The sequence below is a fragment of the Mustela putorius genome, unplaced genomic scaffold (genome assembly GCF_011764305.1).
Source record: "Mustela putorius furo isolate JIRA1106 unplaced genomic scaffold, ASM1176430v1.1 tig00003962_pilon_pilon_pilon, whole genome shotgun sequence".
Lineage (NCBI taxonomy): Eukaryota > Metazoa > Chordata > Mammalia > Carnivora > Mustelidae > Mustela > Mustela putorius.
Window position 1 is genome coordinate 19,977,417 of NW_025422106.1, and position 19,555 is coordinate 19,996,971.

Here is a 19,555-nt window from a genome sequence, read left to right on the forward strand (position 1 = left end):
AGCCCTAGACTGAGTTACTGCTTGATAGGTGAGGTCACTTTGGCGGCAGCCGGGACCCAGAGTCTCGCAGAGCCATGCAGCGACCAGCCCAGGGCTGACGGCCGGTGGCCAGGAGGGGTCTGGAAGCTGCTGGCCTCTCTCCTGGGTTCCCTCCCCTGTCTGCCCTGCCGTCTCTCCTGCTGGCTGGAGGGCAGACAGAGCAGACAGGAAGAACACAGGACAGTCTGGTGACTGAGCCACACACCAACTCCTGTCTGGGCCTCTGTCCCTGTGTGTCGGGCAGCCGGGCCTTCTCCACGGGGCCCTGGCATTTCCCCATCACACCCGGAGGATGAGCATCTCCTCCCCACACACAGTGACTGCTCAGTCTCCACCTGCTGAATTAATGTCTACCACATTCGGCATGGGGGTTTCTTTTAGAGTTCTTTTTTTTTTTTTAAGATTTTATTTATTTATTTGACAGAGAGAGATCACAAGTAGGCAGAGAGGCAGGCAGAGAGAGAGAGAGAGAGAGAGGAGGAAGCAGGCTCCCTGCTGAGCAGAGATCCCGATGCAGGGCTCGATCCCAGGACCCTGGGATCATGACCTGAGCTGAGAGCAGAGGCTTTAGCCCACTGAGCCACCCAGGCACCCCTAGAGTTCTTTTTTTTTTTTTTAAGATTTTATTTATTTATTTGATAGACAGAGATTACAAGTAGGCAGGGAGGCAGGCGGAGAGAGAAGCGGGGGAAGCAGGCTCCCTGCTGAGCAGAGAGCCCGATGCGGGGCTCTATCCCAGGACCCTGAGATCATGACCTGAGCTGAAGGCAGAGGCTTAACCCACTGAGCCACCCAGGCACCCCTCTTTTAGAGTTCTTTGACCCAGATTTTAACGTGTGTCTGGGAGTGAGGTCCCCCCACACAGCACCAAGCAATTTGGACACTGTGTACCAGACTTTGTGTACCAGAGATGACATCAGATCCCACAGGTCGAGGACTCAATCCAATATGACTTCTTCCCCCACCTCTTTAGACACCAATCACAAGCCCCAGGCTGTTCCGTGTGCTGCAGACTCATTTGCTCAGAGGGGCTCATGGAACTCAGGGAAACACCTAATTGCATTTTTGGGTTCACTAAAGGATATGATAAAAAGATACTAGATAGAGAGATGCTTGGGGCAAAGTCCTGATCAGAGGAGCTTCTGTTCTCGTGGAGCTTGGGGCCCCCGGTCCATGGCACAGTAAAGTGGTCTGATTCCCCTAGCTTTCTGAAAAGAAGGAAAAGGACCCACAAGCTGTCCTTTTGGGTTTTTATGGAGGCTTCATGATATAGTCATATTGACTAAGTCATTGGTCATTGGCTGATTCAACCTCCCCAGAAGTCAGGTGGGGGTAGGGCTGAAGGTTCCAACCCTTTCTTTAATCCCAATGTCAGTCCTCATGCTCACCAGCTCCACCCTCAGTGGGTCCAAAAGTCACCTTCATTAATAACAAGTCAACCATGTCACCTTCACAGTTCTGGAGCATTTTCAGGACCCGTCAAGACCAAATGTATCCAAGAAATAGATCTGAGTCAGCTGAATGACCAAATATTTAGTTATTTATTTATTTTCAAGATTTATTTATTTATTTATTTATTTGACAGAGAGAGACAGCAAGAGAGAGAAAGCAGGGGGAGTGGGAGAGGGAGAAGCAGGCTTCCCACTGAGCAGGGAGCCCGATTCGGGGCTCAATCCCAAGACTTCGGGATCATGACCTGAGCTAAAGGTAGGCGTTTAATGACTGAGCCACTTAGGCTCCCTGAAATATGTATTTATTATAAGTCATTAGATCTGGGCGGTGTTGTAGGTTGAACTGTGTCTCCCCAAAAGACATGTCCGAGTTGTGACCCCTGGTATCTGTGAGTGTGACTTCACTTGGAGATCAGATTTGGTCTGATTTATTGGATTAGGATGGACCCTCCATCCAGCAGCTGGTCCCCTCACAAGAAGAGGGAAATTTGGCCACAGAGGCATGCACAGAGGGAAGACACACAGGGAGAGGGCCATGTGAAAATGAGGGCAGAGACTGGAGAGATGTAGCCACAACCCAAGGATTGCCAAGGATTGCCAACAATCCCCAGGAGGTAGGAAGAGTCAAGGTAGGATCCTCCCCCAGGATTTGCAGAGAGAACAGGGCCCTGCTGACACCTTGATTTTGGATGTCTAGCCTCTGAACCCATGAGAGAAAAACTTTCTGTTGTTTTAAGATACAGGGTTTATGGCAATTTGTTATGGCAGTCCTAGGAAATGAATGTGGGGGTAGAGAGAGCGCTGACAAAGGGGTGCTGGTAGCATGGAACCACAGAAAGAGCTAGACAAGCAGAAGTTGGCTTCTTAGCTGTGCAAACGTGACAGATTACCTCCCCTCTCTGAGCCTGGATTTGTACATAGAAGCAGTTAGCAAATTTTAGGAGTTGGCTAGGGTCCTTGGCCGGAAGAGAAGATGGAGCTGCGGGGCGAAGACGGAGTGAAGATAAACACTGTATTTAAATAAAATCTTAAAAAGATCTTATTTATTTATTTTGAGAGAGCACAAGCCTGGGAGTGGCAGAGAAAGAGGGAGAAACCAACTCCCTGTGGAACAGGGAGCTGGATGTGGGATTTGATCCCACGACCCCAAGATCATGACCTGAGCCGAAGGCAGACACTTAACCGACTGAGCCACCCAGGAGCCCCAAAGATGAATACTGTCTTTAAGCAGTGGAAGGCGTCATGAGGGTAAGGCACTCAGTCTATTCTGTGTGATGAAAACCTCAGGAATGAAGAGAAACCGAAGAAGAGATTATCCCATCAAGGAGACCCCCCCCCCCACCTACCACACACACACACTAGGGGAAAGGGTTGCCGGAAGGAGTAGCAAACTCCCTGGGACTAGAGAAGACTGCTGAGAAGGTTGAAAAACCATCCGTGAGAAAGTCCCCACCAGCCAGAGTCACCCTGTGCTGCAACAGGGCCAGGATCTAACCCAGAGCTGCTGGACTTCAAAGCCCTTTTTCTCAACTGATGTGGGAAACAAAGGCAGAAGGAAATGTAGATAAAATAAAATTATAACCTGCAAATAGATTATTTGTTCCCCATTGTCAGGCTGGAGAAGACAGGGAATTTCCCCCCAAACAAAGGCAGTTTGGGCAGCTCCTTAGGAATATTCCTTAAAGACCCTGTCCCGAGGTAGACTAACCACACAGTTGGCTCCAATGATAGCCATTAAGCTGGGAATCGACAGAGAAACCCCTACACACACATATTAGAAGGAGCAGTGAAAAGAGTCCTGTCCCCTTCATCAGGGATGGCCTCTGTATCCTCCAGCAATCTGGCTTTATTTGCAGGAGGCCTATTTAGATAATTATCATCTAGTATGTCAGGAGGGGAACTGGTCTGGTTATAGACCAAACACATTCTGCAAGAGGCCCTTAGATCCGGGTCCTGATTTAAGAGCCCCGGAGGCCTGGGTGGACCTAGGGTACCTCTGTCAGCTTGCCCTGTTTCCAGCAGAAGAGATCTCACTGATAGATCCTACGGAGGGCCTTTCTTAAATTTTGCAATTGGAATTGTTCCCAGAGGTAAAAGGCATCCCGAGGGAGAATCCTTGGGGTCTCCCATGGTCCTTGGGAACTGAAGACAAGATCCATTACCAAAAATCCTCTCTGACTCCTGGGTGGCATCCCACAAAGGTTACGTCAGAGGTTCTGGGTGTCAAAAGTGACCAGAGGTGTCCCTCAAATTAAAGTCACTATCAGGGGTACCTCAGTGGCCAGGTGGGTCAAGCGTCTGCCTTAAGCTCAGGTTATGATCCTGGGGTCTAGAGATTGAGTCCCATGTCCAGCTCCCTGCTCAGCAGGGAGTCTGCTTCTCCCTCTCCCACTCTCCTGCTTGTGTTCCCTCTCTTGCTGTCTGTCAAATAATGAATGGAATCTTTAAAAAAACAAAACAAAACATTGGCAGCCATCCTGATAACTTAGGTTGCTGTCCCTTGTCCAGGATCCCATGCACAAGATAGACAACATTGTATAAGGACAGAAACAAAGAGAGGGCACAGAGAGGGAGAAGGAGAAGCAGATCTCCTTGCTAGGCAGGGAGCCCTGTGTGGGGCTCGATCCCAGGACCCCAGGATCATGACCTGAGCCGAAGGCAAATGTTTAACCAACTGAGCCACCCAGGCACCCCAATAATTGCCATTTTCAAAATATTTAAAAATTTCTCCCAACGCTTCCTCTTTGACTTATGTGTTATTTAGGAGTCTGTTGTCTCCAAATACTTTGGAATTTTCCAGCTATGTCTCTGGTTCCTACTTTAATTCCATTGAGGTCTGCGAATATAACTCTAGAGGAACAGAGCTATATATCCTGGACATTGTGCCTGTTATGTTGTGAGGACTCTGGGTTCTGTAATATTCTCCAAATATGTTGCGTTTTTGTTTTATGGGGCAATTAGCCTCGAATTCTGCTCTTGGATGGCAGCCCAAATCTCAGTTCGGTTTTGGGTTTGGTTTTTGTTGTTGTTTAAATTTTCCCTCAGCTGAAGTTGCTTCCATGCATACATGGTTTAGGGGTCAGCCAGAGATCAAACCATGCTTATCCATAGGATCTGGGGCTGGGGCTCCACTTCTTTGTGTCTCTTCTCTCTGGGTTGCTCCCTCTACTTCCCAGGGGCTGTGCTTGATCTGAATTTGTCCTCTGGCCAGGATGACTGCAGGTTTTCTATCCGTGGGATGCTAACTGTGGCCTGCTCTCAAGATCAGAGATATGGGTGACGTCTTCCTTGTCATTCCCTCCTGCTCCAGAGTCTACTTGATTTTATTCACTTTCTGGGGCCTGGAGGGGTGTGTGTGTGTGTGTTGTCAAGAGTTGTTTTCTGTGGGAGGGTCTGTTCGGTAAGATCTTAATTTGATTATCCCAGAAGAAAAACTCTCCAAACCAACTCACGGAGAGGTAATACCGCCGCCCAGGCAGCAAACTGAAGAACTAAGATTCAAACCCAGACCTAACCCGTTCCAGCCCCTACATGATTCGGATCTGTCTTCCGCTCACCAACTGAGAATCCTAGAACAGTGGTGGGGACTTCCAGAGTCTCGGACTTTCCCTTTGCGCAAAATCTACCGGAATTAAGAAGAGGATTTTTTTTTTTTTTTTTTTTTTTTTAAGATTTTATTTATTTATTTTTCAGAGGGAGAGCGAGCACAGGCAGACAGAGTGGAAGGCAGAGTCAGAGGGAGAAGCAGGCTCCCCGCGGAGCAAGGAGCCCAATGTGGGACTCGATCCCAGGACGCTGGGATCATGACCTGAGCCGAAGGCAGCTGCTTAACCAACTGAGCCACCCAGGCGTCCCAAGAAGAGGATTTTATTTATTGTCTTTTTGTTTGTTTGTTTGCACATTTTCTGTCTTAAGAAAGGATGGTGAGCCAAATACATCAGCTTTGAATTTAGAGGTATCTGTGTTCCCATCCTGCCCCTAACACTATGTGACCTTGGGTAGGTCGCTCCAATTTCCTCATCTGTAAAATGGGGGAAACAATGGGATTGACCTCAAAAGCTTGTGGTCAAGATTAAATGAGATACTTCCCATAAAGTTCCAACTACCGTGCCTGACATGTAGTAAGCGCTTATTAGATGAGACTGTTGGTTACGGCTTCTTCCTACCCGGAGGTAGGCGTGGCCCCAGTGGGCTGCCCCGTGAGGTATTTTCTGGAGAGAGGAGGTAGCAAGTCCCTGAGCCCAGGACCCTGCAGAGAAGACACTGCTGGCATCCCTGACATCTCAGCCTGAGTGGCACGGAGCCTATCTGAGCCTATCCCCATCTGGGGGAGCAGGAAAGTGTTTGTGGGGAAAGGCACCCAAATCCCAGAAAGAGTGAGCTCCCACCTGAGAGGCATAGCTCGGAGGTCGGAGGTCGAGGCCAGCTCCCTGAGCTCTGCTTTCTGCAACACTGGTATTTTCACTCCAGGGAAAAGCCCTGTTCCCATCACAAGCTGAGCCTTGGGAGCTGGGGGTGGAGACAGGCTTAGGCGGGGTGGGGCTGGGGGGGGGTGGTAAGAGGAGGGGGCTGTGAGCACGGTGACAGTAGAAGGGCGACAGAGAGGAGGTTTCTGTTCTATTCTTCTCCAGTGGGCTGGAACGGTGTCTGGAAGGAACACAAAGACAGGCAGGGAAGGAGGAAGGGAAGGGACGGAGGGTGAGAGTGGGGGATGGTGAGTGGGACTGGGAAGGCTCCGAGGAAGCAAGTGGCTGCTGCGGGGATGACAGGGACAGGGGCAGCGCTCGGTTCTGCTCTGGGCCTGGAAGAGGGCCAGCAGGCAGCTGCTCCCTTGGCCCTTCTTGGGGAGCCGGCACTACATTGCGGCAGGAAGAGAGAGCAGGGCAGGGTGCTAGGGTGGGGTGGTGTGTCTCTGCCCACCCACCCCTGCCTCGATAAGGAAATGCCCATGCAGTGAGTACCGCCCTTTGACCCATCTAACTTATTTAACTGGGAAAAAACCTCCCTGCCCAGACTGTCTCAGGGATCATGAAGCTCAGAAAAGGTCAATGAGCCAAGGTCACCCAGCTTGTAGGTAGCAGAGCTGGGAAGCTCCTTGCCCTATACCAGCTGCCTCTACCATCCCCCGCTGGGGCTTGGCCAATGGTAGGGAGGAGTGGGGACAACAGACCAAAGACTTCTCAGTCTTATTCCAGTGCCCAGATCTGGCAGGCTCTTGCTGAAAGCCATCCGCTCACATCATTCATTCATCCATCCAACCACTAATTCATGAACGTTCTAGGAGGTGTGATGTGTTCTGCGGAGACCACACCAAACAGGCTACGTACGGTCCCCTCCTCCCAAAGCTCACAGCCTAGTGGGGTCCCTGAGGAGACTCAGAGTGATTTGGAGTAAATTTTAAATCCAGTACCCCTTCCCTAACTTCCACACATACATATAAACACACACCTGTCCCCTCTACCACCACCACCACACGTACCTGCATTCGCACGGGCCCCCTCCCCACACACAAAGTCTCTCAGCTGAGAACACATGTTCCTCTGTGAGCCTCTAGGGTTTCATGCAGCCACGCTCTGCCCCGTCCAGCCCTCATCCCCACAGGCCTTAGTTTCTGTGGTCACTCAGGCTCAGGCTGGAAGTGATGCTACCCTTGACTAACAGGCCAGCTCCGAACCAGGCAATGTAGGTGGGGAGCCCCCCCCACCGTCAGCTAGACCCGAAACCAAGGCTCTCTTCCTCTGGCTGATCCCCTTCTCAAGGGTAAACCCTGGGAAAAGTATGAAGAGCAGTGGATTCCAATTTTTCCAGGCTGGGGGTGATCCGGGGTTCGGGTTAGGAGAGAGGTAAAAGGGAGAGAGACACAGTGATTGCATGCCAGGTACTGTGCATGCCAGGTACTCTCAGCCCTGATATGGACTCCGCCATGGCATTCCCTTTGTATTGGACAGGGTAAGAAATGTAGACTTGGAGGGGTTAAGTAACTTGTCCAAGGACACACAGCTAGGAAGTAGCAGATCTGGGACTCTTGCCCCTTCCCAACAATGCAGTGGCTTCTGGTCCTCTGGCCGCCTTCTTGGTGCTGCAGACAGCACGGTGTCCTCCACCTCTCCCTCATCCGTCCCACCTCTCAACGCCCCCACCCCCTTTCCCTCCCCCCAGCTACTGGACATGGCTTCTCATCTCCTCCTCCACCTCACAGCAAGTAGTCAGGGCTACCTTCCTCCATGGTGCTGGGGAGGCTCTGAAAAAAAGCATAGCCCCCCTTGAGGCCACGAACAGACCAGGACCCCAAGGCCCAGGTGACTCTCAAACAGAGTCAGTTGCGGGGATAAGTGAAGCTGTCTCTCATTGAGCCACGTCATCCAAGCCACAGAAGCTGGATCAGAGCCAGAGGAGGAGAAAGAAAGCTAAAGAGAGGGTTTGGGAAACGAAATGTTCTGATGGAGGTCAGGGCCTCTGGGGCTGCCCACGTGGTGGGAGGCCAGACTCCCCTGTGCCCATTCCACCCCACCGCGGCTGCGCTAAGCCTGCCTTATAAATAGCTGGGAATGTAAATGTTGGGCAGGGACAGCGCAGTCTGGCTAGCTCCTGGGCTGAGAAATAATGGATTGGAGGTGAGGGGGACAGCAGCTGGTCTAGGACCAGACGTAAGGTCTGCTGGAAATATCTGTCTCCTCCAGCATTAGCTGTGAGAGAGATCTGGCTCCCAAGCTGTCCTGGAGTGGAGACAACCACGGGACCCTGGGATCCACACACCCCCCCTGCTCAAGGTATTCTGGGGTGACTAAGTCCTTCCTAGGTGACCTTGAACCCTCTACCAGGGTCAGGATGCTCTGAGGTCTCTGCCAATGGGGTGAAACTCACATGCATCAAGCTCCTACTAGGGGACGCAGACTGGACACATCATGACGCCGTCACTGAGATAAAGGCATGAATAACAACCACTTTTTGAGTAGCTGCTCCCTCAGCAAGCCCGTTAAGCACTTTACAAATAAATGTATGATGTTGTCGCGTTATCGTTGTTCATGTCAATAAAGCAGTAATGCAATCACAGTAACACAAAAACAAAATGACAGGAACTAGAATACCAGTAACTACAATTTATTTATTTATTTTTTTAAGATCTATTTATTTCAGAGAGAAAGAGACCAAGAGAGCACAAGCAGGGGGAGGGGCAGAGGGTGAGGAAGAAGCAGGCTCTCCCCTGAGCCAGGAGCCTGACATGGGGCTCCATCCCAGGACTCTGAGACCATGACCTGAGCTAAAGTCAGATGTTTAACCACTGAGCCACCCAGGAGCCCCTATTAAAGATTCTTTTTTGTCTAGAATAACCTAATCCTTTTATCTGCCTTGTGAGGTAGGCATTCCTTTTTTTTTTTTTTTTTTCTTTTCCTATCTTTATGTCCACTTCATGTATTAACTCCCTCATTTTGAACTTGAAGAGATAAGTGTGAAGATCGTACTTGGCTGGTTATGAGATGGGAAAACAGCGAGATTCCTTGAGGTGGATATTGTTACCCCCATTTTGCAGACGAGGAAACTGAAGCACTCAGAGAGTAAATGACTTGCTCAAAGTCACCTGACTAGCCAGTGGCCACGGAGATTTGAATTCAGCTCTCTCACTCCAAAGCTTAGTTCTCCGTCCAAGGGAGCAGATGTGAAGAAATGCTTGTTGGGTGAATGAATGAATGAATGAGTGAGCATGTATGAATGAATGGATGAACCTGTGTCTGCCAGAGGCGATGGGTGGAATTTCCAAGCCCTGAGTGGTGAAGCGGGTTGTTCAAGGTCACAGAACCAGACAGCAGCAGGCAGGGTGAGGAGTCCTGGCTCTGGTCTCTCGATGCAGGCTTCCCTCCCGAACCTTCTTGCTTCTTGGAGTAGACACAGCCTCTTTTTGGCAACCGTCTTGCCCTTACTCACGTCTGGGATAACGGTAGATTCCAATTTCCAGGCCAACTCATTTCCCACCCTTCAGGGAGCCTGGCAGAGGCCCAGGGCTGGGCACCGCCCCTCCCCACGCAAGCAATCCAGGCTAACTGGCCAGCCAGTCACTGGAGAGTCATTTTCTTATCTCCCCCTTTTCTTCCAGGTTCTTCAGGCCAGGGCAGGGGGCGGGGGGGAAGAGTTCCTGCTGGGTGCAGGGGTGATCCCTGGGGCCTCAAGACTGGCTGGGCACCACCTCCCCACCCAGACTTTCCCATGTCTGCCACTGGGAGTCTGTGCAGAGGTGTGGGGACAGCTCTGCGGCCTTGGGCAAAACAGAGGCCCTTCTCCGGGTCCAGTTTTACTCCTCCCCCAAGATGGGGGGACCGACTGAGCTGCCTTCAAGGTCTCCCCCCTGCTTCCTGGGCTCTCCCTTGATGAGCCAGGGCGTACCTCCTGCAGCTCACTCTTGCCTGGAAGGAGGGGGCGGGGAAGGAGCCTGGGCGGCCTGCCAGGCTCCCTGAAGGGTGGGAAATGAGTCGGCAAGGAAACTAGAATCTGCTGTTAATCCAAGCACGAGTGAGGGCAAGACGGTTGCCAAAAAGAGGCTGTGTCTGCTCCAAGCAGCAAGAAGGTTTGGGAGGGAAGCCTGCATCGAGAGACCAGAGCCAGGACTCCTCGCCCTGCCTGCTGCCCGCCTCCCGCTGTAGCTCCCACTTCCTCGTCCACCCTTCTCTCAGACACACTTTTCCAAAGAACTCTACACACCCTGCTGTCATCTTATTTACCATTTCGCTCTTGCAGGGGAGTTCCTGCCCCCACTCTCCCGTCCGTGATCTCCACCTTCGTCCCCCATGACCGTGACCGTGACTGTCTGCTCTGTGGCCTCTGACCTTTCTGACCACTGTCCAACACACCCTCTGTCTTCCTCTGACCTCAGGCCACATTCTCTTCAGGTCTTCCCACTCCCTCTTCAACACAGGTGTTCTCCCGGCGAGGCTTCTACTCTCCATCCTTCCACCCTCCCCCAGCCTCTCCTGCCCTCCCAAGGCTTCACCAGGACTCCAGGACTATTTTCAGGAAATGCCACCCTTCCGAGCCCCTGGGTCCTTAAACGCCCTGACTTCCCACCATTTCCTCAGGGGGGACTCACAGCCCCTCAGATGAAAGATGTCACAGCCCCTCTCATCCTCTTCCTCCCCTAATCCGATCGCCTTCCCAAGGCACTGCCATTCCCCTGATTGCTAAGGCAGAAATTCCTGATGCATTCAGCTGTCCCCCGTTGCTGCCCAGCCCCTCTCCAAATCCTTCTAATCTGTCTCCAGAGCCTCCTCTACCACCTAAACGACTCCCTGCTGCTGCGGCCGCACACTTCGCAGTTCCGGCCCTCATTTCCTCTCACCAGAGCCTTTCTCCACAGCGTGGCCAGAGAGACTGCTTTACACACAAATCCGATCATGACACATCTGCTTGAAACGCCACGTGGCTCCACGTGGCTCCCCGTAGCTCTCGGGAGCAGGGCACACCTCTCAGCCTTGGAGATCCATCACTGAGCCCTTGTCTGCCTCTCCATCTCCCTCCCCTTCCAAATCTCCCCTAGAGAATCCATCTTCAGTGTTTTTTTAAAATTTATTTATTTATAGAGAGGGAGAAGGGGGGCAGAGCAGAGGGAGAGACTCCTACCTCAGCCTCCACGCCCAGAACGGAGCCAAATGAGGGGCTCCGTTGCACGACCCTGAGCTCACCACCTGAGCTGAATTCAAGAATCAGACACTCAACAGAATGAGCCACTCAGGTGCCCCTGTCTTCAAGATTTGACAAGTAGTTTTATTGAAGTGTAATTTATATTTAATAAAAGTCACTCATTCTCGGGGTAGAGCTTGATGAATGTGGGGGACTGAGTACAGTTATACCCACATTGCTGTTACCTGGAAGGTCCCCTGGGGTCCCTTTGTAATCCCTTTCCCAGCCCCGGGCTGCCATGAATTTACACCTTGTCACTATGTCTTTGTCTTCTCCAGGATTTTATATTAAACGAAATGATGCCGTCTATAATCTTCGGTGTTTGACTTACTACATTCAGCCTGATGTTTGTGGGATCTACATCTCCTACTGCGTGTGTTAACATGTCATTCTTCTCATTGCTGAGCAGGATTCCTTCGTATGAATGTCCTACGACCGGTTTATCCGTTCATCCGTCTGTGGACATTTGCATTATCATTTTCGTTGTTTCCTGACGACGGCTCGCGCTCACTGCCTTCTCTAGTGTGCTCTGGCTGTTCTTATGTCTCCTTTTGGGTGTGCTTGTTAAAATCTTCTGCCCGGCTTTTTTTTTTTTTGAAGATTTTGTTTTTAAGCAATCTCTACACCCTGCCTGGGGCTCGAACCTACAATCCCGAGATCAAGAGTTGCGTAGTCTACCAACTGAGCCAGCCAGGCACCCCGGGCCCTTTTTTTTTTTTTTAATTGAGTTCTTGCTCTTGCGCTTTTTTCTTTTCCTCTTCCCTTTTTTGGGGGGAGGGGTTTCCTTTCTTTAAGTCTTAGCAGATCTTATTCTTTAAAAATATTTGAGAGAGAGGAGAGGGAGTCCAAGAGCACAAGTGAGAGGAGGGACAGAGGGAGAGAGAGAGAGAGAAAGAGAGAGAGAAAGAAAGACTCCACACTGAGCACAGAGCCTGAGATCATGACCTGAGCTGAAAACAAGAATCAGACGCTTAACTGACTGAGCCACCCAGGCGCCACCCCCCAACAGAGCTATACATATGCTTTATATTTGCAGCTCTTTATCATATACGTTTTGTAAATATTTCTTCTGGGTTTGTCACCTTAGTGGCTTTTATACTGTAGATTATGATCCATGAATGAGTTAGGAAATCATTTGAGTGGGCCAGGACTATTATATAATTTTGGAATCAAGTAGCATAGAATAGTCACTCACAGAAGACACTGCACACAGTAAAGGCTAAGCGTTGCTTCATACACTTCTGGTTGTATGTGTGTGTGTAAAACTGGGTCATGAAGTAAAATGTATTCCTTCCCAGGGTCGTCAGTGTTTGAAAGCCTCTGCGCTAGCCCCATAGGTGCTTAAACTATGTATGTTTGATGACCAAAGAAACAAATGAACGGACTGGCTGTAGGCTTGGAAAGTCTCCCAATCTGCTGGATTTCTCAAATTCATGGCATTTTCAGTGCCTCCAGATGCAGCTGCAGGAAGGGGCTGAAAAACTTTTCATAGCCAACTTCCTTTCATTTGAGACGCCCCTCCCACCTCCGCCAGCAGCTTCTCTTCGGTCAGGTCACTGTTTCCCCAAGTATACACCTGATACAAAAATCCTTGGGATTTCTCTGGGTAGAGAAGTGAGAGAAGACTGGGAAGCAGTAGGTCAAGGAAAGGTAAATAGTGGTCTTTATTGCAGGACTTCTCAGAGCCTTTAATTTGCTAAGGGACATAGTGGATCTCCAAGAGGGAGACAGAGCTGGCATCATTCTCCTGGTTTATTTGAATATAAAATCTTTCCTCAGACACAATAGCCAAAGGTGGAAATAAATGCCCATCAAGTCCATCAACTACGGATAATGAATAATGTCCATCAGCTAATGAATACATAATCAAAATGTGGCACATCCACACAATAGAATACTCTTCAGCCAGAAGAAGGAATGAAGCACTGAGACACGCTACCTACATGGCTGAACTTCACAAACACTATGCTATGAAGGAGCCAGACACAAAAATAGCACAAATTGTATGCTTCCGTGTTTATGAAATGCCCAGAATAGACCAGTCTATAGGGACGGAAAGTAGATCAGTGGTTGCTTAGGGCTGAGGGAAGTGAGGAGTTTGAGGGTGATAGCCGAAGGGCAGAGTTTCTTCTGGAAATGATGAAAATGTTCTAGAATCAATTGTGGTGATGGTTTCATAGCTCTCTGAATACACTGAAAACCACTGAATCGTACACTTTATGTTTTTTAAAGATTTTATTTATTTGAGAGAGAGAGAGAGAGCATGAGCAGAGGGGAGGGTCAGTGGGAGAGGGAGAAGCAGGCTCCCCACCCAGCAGGAAGCCAGACTTGGGGCTCAATCCCAGGACCATAACCCAAGCCAAAGGCAGACGCCTAACCAACTGCGCCAACCAGACGTCCTGAATTGTACACTTTAAATGTATGGAATGTATGGTATATATGTTATATCTCTACAAAGCTATTACAAAGAATGGGTTGGTTCTTGAAGAACTGGTGTTCTAAAGATTTTACTTGGGAAACAAAGACCCAAGCAAGGCAAACTGGGTCCCCCTGGTGGCCTGGAGGACAAGGTTCACCTGTGATTCTTGACATAACCCCCCCATCCCCCAGTGAAGTCAATGTGATTTTCTTTGCCAAGAGAGCCAGAGTCAGAGTCCCACACTGCACAGTTATATTTCTCTCCTGACGGCACAGGGGCAGAACCAGCTGGGTAAGTGTCGAACACGTTTTTATCCCCCATTCTGACCTGGACAGAGAGGACATGCCCTCGGGTGCTCGTTTACCAGCTTCTCTGGGGGAGTCGCGATCCATGCTGTGCTGGTCCCATAGGCGCCCTCTGTCCTGGCAGGGGAGCCAACCCAAAATAGCGCAGGCTGGGACACCAGTTGGGAAACCAGATGGGAAAGTCTGGGGCTTGGAAAGGAGCAGATCAGGGTTTCATTCCCAGTCCTGCTGCCTCTCTGTGTGACCTTGGATGCAGTGTTCAGTCTCAGCTTCCCCTTTCCCACTTGGGGAAAGAAGAAATGAGTTTCTACTCTTCTTCCTCAACAAGGCTTCTGGAGGAATCCAAGCCGCGAAGACTGTTAAGGTTGGAAGGGATGTCGATACTTGAATCTGGTCTCTACTCTCTGCACCATGCGAGCTGCTTGAAGCCTTCCAATACCAAGGAACTCACTACCTCCCGTTTCATTGCTCAGCAGCTGGGACTGGGACTGGGAGAAGCCCTTCGTCATATTGGGATGATTTCTGTCAGCTCCTTCCACTAGCCTTTGTTCTCTCCTGAGGGTATCATGGAATGTGACTTCTACCTCTGCTATGATGCCCAGCAGAGCCCATCTCATTGGGTCATCTGACCTCCCTACATGCCAGGAGGTCACTCCCCACCCAGAGCAAGCTTACATCTCCCTGTCTTATGCAGGGTCAATATCTCGCACCATTCTAACCCCAGCCCCCCAGACTGTCCCTCGCCTCCCTGGTCTGGGCCCTCTATCACAGCCGCCCGTGGCCTCTCAGACCTGCTGGTAAATGACCCCTTTGGCTGCTCCCCTTCCCAGATGCACCTTCTACTTGCTGCTCAGGTGAACGCTCTTCTGACCTTTGCAAGGACCCCTCCGCAGTCCTCTGGCCCCAAGAGGCCCCTTCCCAACGCACTGAGCCTGTGGCTGTGTTATTATACTTCTGAGGAGGGAGCCCAGCACACTGGACAGCTCACTGCATCTTTGGAAATAGCGACTATGTCCGTCTGTCTCAGTGTTCCCATCCAGTGGTGAACCCTGGTCCATCCACCTCTTGGAAACTGCCCATCTTCTCCGGGAGTGCAGCACCTTGAGCTGACCTCAGGCCTCCAACATGACCTGACCAGGTTGGCTTGACCACAGCAGGACTGGGCAGGCAGGGGAGCACTGCCTATCTCTCCTTCTGGAAGCCACCTTCTATTAATTAATTTGATGACTGAGGTCACAAGGAAATCCCTTGGCATCTAAGAATGCCATCTTCCTAGTTTGCCTTGCTCCATGCCCTGATGGGTGTGACATACAATCAGATGAACTCCCTAAGGTGATGGCTCCCTTCCTTACTGGGCACCCCAACCAGGTCTTCTCTTGCTCCTCAGCCCCCCAGGCCTTCATTTTTCTCCTCCATATGATAGAAAGCTGGGATCTGTCACAGGCAAGCTTCTCTGGCTCTTCTGAGCAGCTGGTGCCCAGGCCATCCTCATCCTACACTGGACGTCCTGCTGTGTTGGGAGTCCCAGGCCACCGCCATCCCTTGTGTCACTAAGCAGCTCCGTCCCGCAGAGCTGCTGTCTCAGTGAGTCACTGCAGCACGGCGTGTTTATTAGGCTGGTGGGAGCTCATTTTGCCAACTTTGGAACCACGGGAGCCGGCTAAGTTTAGAGCAAGCCTCGAGCGTGAGGACGCCGTGTTCCTTCTCCTTCTGGCAAAACACGAGACTTGAGCTATTCTTTTCATCTTCATTCTCCCAGACAAGTCCTAAGCTTTATTTACCACTATCTCTGTCTTCTCCCAACACAAACTCCTCTGTAATTAAGGGGAAAAACACCCCCGATCATCCTAGGGTTGAAAAACATCAGATCATTGGAATGTTTCAAGGAATATAACAAAGGTTCTGAAAAATAAGACGCTGTTCTACTGAAAGCAGATGCAAATCTAGTTCCTGGGGATGGGTTTCAGCAGATGCAGGGAGAACCCCTTATATTCTGATGTGAATATGCTTTTGCCTGGGCAAAGGGTCCATAGCTTTTATCGGATTCCCAAAGGGCTTTGTGACTCCTGCTCAAAATCACAAATATCAGATTTAGGAAAAAGATGGCCCCTGGCACCTGCATTGTAGAATCCTCCCCAGCTTTGGGGTTTCCATGATTAGATATCGGGACGTCTTCTCAGGGTTCGGTGCTGGGAGGGGAACCCTGCAGCCTGAGTCAGTTTGGACATGCACTGCTGGGAGGAGAAGCCTGGGTCTGGTGGAGGCGAGTGACATCATCTGGAGGGGGTGACGTCATCAGTGGAAGCTGGCGAGTAGGCCACAGGGGTGAGCGATTCAGGATTAAGAGGGGGATGAGAGGAAGCAACAAGAGGCCAGCTGGGATGGGTTCCCAGCTAAGTCAGACACTGAGATGGGTCCAGTCTTAGCATTTAAAGGGCCACGCAGGGTTGGTCTGTCCACTCACCTTCATTTACCCCGCTCAGTGATTGCCATTTTCCATCCTGGAGCATGTGGGCTTGAGACTCAAAGCCCACATTTATTCTTCTGTTGGTTGTCTTAAATCAAACAAGCTCCTTCCTGTCACTTAATCCCACTGTCCCACTCATGCAAACAGGGAGTACATGGCCTTGACATGACAATTCAGGTGAATGCAATTTCCTATGTAATTGGGAAGTAAGTCTGCTGTCAAGAGAAAACAAGTGGGGCGCCTGGGTGGCTCAGTTGGTTAAGCGGATCATGACCTTTGGCTCAGGTCATGATCCCAGCGTCCTGGGAGTGAGACCCGCATCCAGCTTCCCGCTCAGCTGGGAGGCTGCTTCTCCCTCTCTTTCTGCCCCTCCACTCCGCTCACGCTTTCTCTCTGGCTCTCTCTCCCCGTCTCTCAAATAAATAAATAAAATCTTTTAAAAAATGAAAAAAAGAAAACAAGTGATGCGTTCAGGTGTTAAAAATGCCTATGACCCTCTGCTTATCTACACCCCATACCTCTCTCCACCGACCGCCCAGTTAGGGAGAGTTATAGGTATCCTGCCATTAGTGTCCAGGGTGTGAAAGAGAGGGGGGCGAGTCTTCCTGGCTAGTATCCCTCTGTGCTCAGCAGATAAACCCCGTGCTAACACCTCTGCTTTCCACTGTGTAGTTTGGCCATTTCACTGAAGCACACATGGAAATTTCTGATCCTGTCTCTTTGGTCTCCTTCAGCCTGGAGCAGTTCCTCAGTCTTCCCTCGACTATCACGACCTTGATCCCTGTGAGATTACTGGCCAATTGTTTTGTAGAATGTTATCTCAATGAGGGTTTACCGAGTGTCTTTAGGGTCGGACTAGATGCCGCATCTCCAGTGGGAATGTTACTTAAGGGCAGCTGTTCTTCTCCTGTGGCACCCTATCAGGTGCCGCGATTCTGATTTGTCCCATTATTGGGGATGTTCACTTCCTCACTTGATTAAGGTGGTGTCAGCCAGTCTTCTCCGCTGTAAATTACACTTTCCTTCTTCCTAACTAACAAGTATTTTTTAACAATGTAAATATCCCATTTCTCTCTAAGCACTCAAGTGTACTTACTTATTTATATCCTAATGGATTAATTTCTTCTTATTTTATCCAACGGGTTATAATCTCTTATTCTCATTATTTATTCTGATGCTGTTTTTCCCCAGATTTGGATTGTGAGAGTTCCTTCCAGCCAGTGTCTCTGGCCTTTTGACAAATCCCCATCATTCTTCAGTGCCTCCTTGCCTTCTGGTTTAGTAAGATATTTTAGGTTCCTCTTGTACTTTCCCAGGCTCAGCCTTGGGATCTTCCATTTCTCTGTGGAGTTCTAATTCCATTTTGCTCAGAGTGCATCCAGGAACCAAGCTCTATACCCTAGCTGTGCTCACTGTCATTGGGGACACACACACACACACACACACACACACACACACACATGCTGCTATTAAACACCCTGAGTTACACCTTTTGAAAAAAAAATTTTTTAAAGATTTATTTATTTATTTGTTAGAGAGATAGAGTGTGCATGCATAGGCAGGCACAGTGGCAGGCAGAGGCAGAGGGAGAAGCAGGCTCCCTGCTGAGCAAGGAGTCCGATGTGGGACTGGATCCCAGGATGCTGGGATCATGAGCCGAAGGCACACTTAACACACTGAGCCCACCCAGGCATCCCTTTTTGAAAATTTTCTCACAGACTCTAAAACAGAGTCCTCTCTGGAATTGCAGCTTCTCAGGCTATGTAAGCCTGGAGCCACTGGGAGTCATCTTCCTACTACTTAGACCCTGTTGGGGAGTGAAGTCAAGCAGAAGCAAGTGGACGTGAGAGAGAAAGGCACACAGGGTCCCATGACACCATTAGAGCCCGCCATGCCTAAATCCTTTGAATTTTCAAGGTTGGATTTATTGGTTACTTGAGCCAATACGTTTCTTTTTTGTCTAAGGGTAATGCGCATCAGGTCCCTCGCAGCCGAAGGAGTCCTGATCAATATACTAACTAGTCTATGAGTGGCTCTTCTGTGGCTCTAGGTGATGGGATCTAGGCTTCAGCTTTCAATGTTTGTTTGCCTGCCCCGGAGGGAGAAAGGGGAGTTATTTCTGCCTGGTCCCTGGCCATCAATGCCTGAGGCTTGTAACTACACCGCCACCTAGCTCCCTAGCATCACTTTCTCCTCCACATGGGGCCTCTCTCACTTGGGTTCTAGTGTCCCCGGGAAATGGCCCTGCGCTGCCCCATAGGCCACAAGAAGGAGGCAGTGCGGGGAAGGCGAACAGCTCCCTCGGGGGTCCGTGCCAAGCCTGGGCACTGGTTGCCCTTTCATGTCCCAGGCAACGACTAGGCTGCAGCGGTCAACCCAGCATTCCTGGAGGCATGACGAGAGCCGGAGGCAACTGCAAGACTGGAGAAACCACGGAAACCCAGATGCTGACAATGACCGCATCCAGGAGAAGACGTGACTGAGTCCCAGCCCCAGCCACACTGGTAGCCTCCTTCCTCCTCCCGGGCTTTTTTTTTTTTCCTCCTCCCCAGTTAGAGCGGTAGAACCTGGGGCCTCTCTGGCCCAGAGCTCTGTTCTCTACACCCTTTTCTAGGGCGACAGGTTGAGGGGCTGCCCGGCTGCTTTAGCCCGTGACAAGCTAGGAGAAGCCAGCATCTGCAACCATACATGACCAAACCCAAGGGTTTCCTTCCCCTTCTGGAATGACACCAGGGGGCTCAGCACAATCGTCGAGGGGTGCTCAGCACTCTCCACCCAGTCCTGAAGGCTTCGTCGTGAACAGGAAATAAAGACAGGCCTGCAGCACCCTGACTGCAGATAGAGACCTGATCCTCTGGGGATGCTCCTGGACACAAAACTCAGACAACACACACACACACACACACACACACACACACGCTGCTTGCACCATGTGCATGCCACACCCACATGCTCACACTCACACACACATATACACTGTGCCCTCTTCTCCCCGTAGACAGACAATTTTCAAAGCAGTACAGTCCACGTCTGTATGCCAAGCAGGGTTGGGGATCTGGTCCCTAAAGATAACATCGGTGATACAAATTCCCATCTGTGCACATTCCAGGCAGCCTTTTATGGTCCATTCCAAAATAAGATTGGGTCTAACCCGTGGTCAGCCAAGGGCCATGGAAGTGTTTCTCCCAAACCAAGAGGGGCCTGT